Source organism: Seriola aureovittata, unplaced genomic scaffold (assembly GCF_021018895.1).
Source record: "Seriola aureovittata isolate HTS-2021-v1 ecotype China unplaced genomic scaffold, ASM2101889v1 unplaced_scaffold68, whole genome shotgun sequence".
NCBI lineage: Eukaryota > Metazoa > Chordata > Actinopteri > Carangiformes > Carangidae > Seriola > Seriola aureovittata.
Window position 1 is genome coordinate 7501 of NW_026613236.1, and position 4501 is coordinate 12001.

A 4501-nucleotide genomic window follows, 5' to 3' on the forward strand; every position below is an offset into this window, starting at 1 on the left:
GTCGAACACCACCAGTTTAGAGCTGGTGGGGATGATGTCGTAACACTTGTGACACTTCATGAAGCGCATGTAGATGTCTCTCTCCGACTCCTCCGATGCTGCAGACACACAAACAGTGAACACATCTCACTGGAGTTCAGGTTGCTGTTGTAATTAAACTGCAGAAGGTCACAACTTCTTCTTCTTCTGGCGTTTCTGTCTGCTACATGATCTCACACATTTCTAGCTTTCTACTCCTCTGCATTTATCAGTTTAACAGTAATAATGAATTAATCCAGTAATATAACATTTGTCACTCTGTAGTGGGCCGTTCTTCATAATGAGTAGTGTGATTAACGAGCTGCGATCAGCTGATCCTTTCTCAATGTCGGTCACAGAGAGATGTCACAGAGTGATGCGTCGTCACTCACAGACAATCTCAGCTGATTAACCATCAGACTGAAGTTTGACAGTAATTAACATTAATTAACTGCAGCTGATATAATCTACCACTGCTGACGTCAGCTGACTGTTTCCACTGGTTTGTGTCCGCAACTGGCTCGTACATGGAACCGGTTCACAAACCTGCGGCAGAGCCTCATGGACCTGGTCCCAGTCTGAGACCGGTCCTCTGTGCCGAGTGACATCACTTCTTGTGAGATCACACATGAACACTGCTGAGTCAAGGAGACAAAGTGAGACCAAATAGTGGCAGTGAGGCTCGCTCGCCCTTCAGATTATCATAATACTATTGGTCATTGCCTAATCTGTACGGGACGGTTGCCGTGGTGACTTCAGAACTGATCAGCTGAGCCTGTCTATGAGCCGTCTGTTGTCATGACAACAGAACAGCTGATGGCTGGTTGCTCAGCATCTGGCTCTCTGACTGCCAGGTGTTGTGCTGAAGTGTGTCCTGGACACAGCTGAGTTAAATCCTGCCTCCTGATTGGCTGGTAGAGGAGGAGGTTTTACCTGCGTCTGGTCCGGCAGCAGATTGGTCGACTTCTCTGACAGTAAAGTTGACACCATGTCCTGCTGTTGTCCTGTGTGAACAGTGACTCAGCTAAAAACAAACGGACACGATGAGACTTGACTCTGAGTGTGATCAACCGATGATTCAAATCACTGATATTCTGGGAGCCGCTCTATTTTCTAATCACACACTCGTCATCGTCTCAGATACAGATAATGGATGTGCAGCACACTCCAGCCATTAGTGTCATCTCTCACCTATCACCTCACTTTTAACTTGAAAAGCAGGAACAAAAAAAAACAGGATCCGGTTCCAGCCATGAGGTACTTAATACAGTCTGAATGAGTTCATTTATCTCGTTACCTCAAGGTCAGACAATAATTATGGAGAAGTTGAGAGTATAGATCATTGGATCACACCTGAATTCAGCCTTCATCATCATCATCATCATCATCACTGTCTGTCAGGGAAGATTCATGACTGACCAGCGGGTCGAGGCAGAAATGTGACGTCTTGCTTGCTGTGGTTCTGTCATTAGAGCAGACGATCCCGTTCGTAGGTAAACATTATAATTCAGTGTTTCTGCAATTACTCAAATCTGCAGAGGGCTTTTAGCTTGATAAGATAGATACAGGAAGTGCAGACACGTGTTGACACCTTGCCGAGGTGAGATGGAGAAAGAGAAAGAGAAGAGGTTTATCTACTAACTTTTTACTGGCCCTCTGTGAGCCTGTCATTCAGGGTGTGCATGAGAGCGTGGTCTGTGACACCAAACCTGAGCATCAATGTGGATTAATCCTGAAAATAGTCTCCAACACATGCACTAGTCCCTCCTGTTAGTTTGATAAGAACTACAGTGAGGACATGAATGATCAACAGTCTCACCGGCATCATCGGGGTCCGGCTGCTCCGACATGCTGTCTGCAACCTCCACCTGCCGACAACGACACAGGACAGTCTGTCAGTCAACAAACAGCAGTCTATGAAAGTCTCTGCAGACCTGGACCAGTACAGACTGATCCAGTCTGCTCTCCTGGAAACATTATCCAACATATTTATGTCTGAGTCAAATTATCTTGTGACACAGAGAAAACTAAGACTAAAAGACTGAATAATTATTAAAACGACTGGATCCACGGGAGGAGCTTCACCAATCATCCTGTGAAACTCTTGATTGATGATCTGGCAACACTGAAAATCACGTGACTCTAATGAGGTTTATTCTGGCTGCAGCCTGAGTTTGATCAATTAAAACCCATGTAATATTTAATATTTCATCACACAGGTGCAGGAGAGAGGTGACACTGCTCTGACATGAACTCGTGTATTAATACATTCAGTTATTAAATACAGTGCATCTCTAAGCGGCCTGCAGCACGAGCCACGTCCGTGTTCTGGACTCTAACGTGCGGACGCTGGTGCAGGTGAGGAGGCGCGGGGCGGTGATGGAGGAGCCTGTTGTCACGGAGCAGAAGCGGCGGCGGCCTCAGTGTTGATCTGCTCCATCACTGATGAAACCAACAGTGCGTGACGTTAGCTAGCACCTACTTGACAGTCGCCGTTCATTAACGATCTTTTTCTATCTTTCCCGCTGCTCGGTGTCTTTTAGCCGCTGATGTCGACCTCGGGATGTTTGACCGGAAACGAATAAAATCCTCACGGCTCCATCGTGTGTCTCTGTCCGACAGGAAGGACCTGATCCGCCGGTAAGTGTTCGGCTCCTGTGTCCGCCGCTCGGTTTCAGGTTGAAAACGGCAGCCGCGACCACCGGAGCCGCTGCAGCTAACAAGCTAACGGAGCTAACGGACTGCGCTTCCGGTTAGGGATTTCACAACAAAAGCATGACTGAAAGTGTGATTAAAAAGCTCACTTAATATTCCGACATATTACTGTTGCTACTGAACACAGCAAACTGCTGCATTAAAATCAAGAAAATTGATCACCGATTCTTGATTTATAACCCAGTTAATAGAAAAACAACTACACTTAATTTTAATTCCTTTTATTTCCTGTTATAATACCTTTCTGATGTTTTTTATCCTCTATACAGTCATTCACTCCTCTTGTCAGATTGTGTTGACGCTGTGTAAATTGCTTGTTTTTAATATTATTTCTTCCACTCATATGTTGTTTTATTACTACTGTTGAGTTTCACCATGTTCACTGTTATAGCAGTTCTATTATTAATAACATTAATAATAATTAATGTTTTTTTATATATTCAATCTACATCAGTAAAGAAGAGATATCCAAATAGAAACACTGCAGGTGACAAATGTCACAGAAAGTGTTGTAGGGGTTCAGTTTTCCCTCTAGATTCCTATATTAAGCACATTATCATTCAAATTAAACATTATTACAGTATTATTTTCTTGAACAACCAGTTGAGTCTAAAGTGGTTTTATGACTAACATTCAAGAATTACACCCACTAACTGCTATGAGACTATTTTGTACTGTTTCCTTTGGAGTTATTTGCTTTTTTGTGATCAAATTCTTATTATTCTTTTGGCCCCAGTCCTGGAGGTTGGATTAGAAAAAAAAACAGCATAAAAAGGAAATTCACTTCTTGCATACATCTATAATATTAGACATGGAGTGTTTTAACATTACATACAAACATGTTGCTCTTACTAATCCGTGTACATCATGTTGTTCATCAGCTGCCTGGGTTTTTATTTACCCCTTCAATACTAGAGCCCCCCACCCCACCCACTCTACCTGGGTGGCACCTGGGTGATACAATCTAAAATAAATAATTGAATAAATAAATAAATAACTGTATGAGAAAAAAAATGTTTTGTTTATTTTCGTGAGTGATTTGAGATCTTATTTTGAAAGCATTGTTTCCTGTCCCGGTCTTATTGCCTGTGCATACTTGACGTACCAAGTCCGACCGGGAACAGCCGACCTGAGCCGACCACAGCCGAGCATCAGTGTGCTGTGATCCTGTTGGTTACAGAGTGTTTGACTTAAATCTCTGCTGAGTCAAAGTTAATGTTGTAGTTCAGACTGAGTGAGCAGGAACAGCTGATTGGTCAACTGTGTCTGTTGGACCCATCTCTCTACGACTTACGGTTCCCGAGATACAGACAATTTAAAATTTTTACGCAATGCATCTCGGGAACCGAAGGTCCCACAGGCGAGTGGCTGGTACCGTTGGAAAGGGCGTGGCCGAATTAGTGGGGGCGAAACTTGGTTTCAGGTCTCTACGACCTTCCTATCAGAAGCTACAGACCTTAACGACTATGGTAGGGGGTACGATAGGTGGCAAAACTCTGTTAACCTAACCCTACCCTAACCCTAACCCTAACCCTAACCCTAACCCTAACCCTAACCCTAACCCTAACCCTAACCCCTAGAGTAAGGGGGTGAGAGAAAAAAACAATAAAAAACAATATAAAAATACCACTCTCCCAAACTACCCTATATTTCTACCTACCATTCTCTCCCATGGTTTCAACCAAAAAATCCTGATTTTAGGCATCATGGGAAAATAGAAAGACAGAAAAACCTTAGTACCACCCCTTTAGAAGAAAAACCAGGAAAT

At 43.5% G+C, this 4501-nt stretch overlaps 1 pseudogene; it reads right to left on the bottom strand.

Moving 5' to 3' along the window:
- LOC130165951 (5'-AMP-activated protein kinase subunit gamma-2-like) overlaps positions 1-2741 on the bottom strand; it is a 10222-nt pseudogene extending 7481 nt beyond the window's left edge.
- Between the last annotated feature and the right edge of the window lie 1760 nt (positions 2742-4501).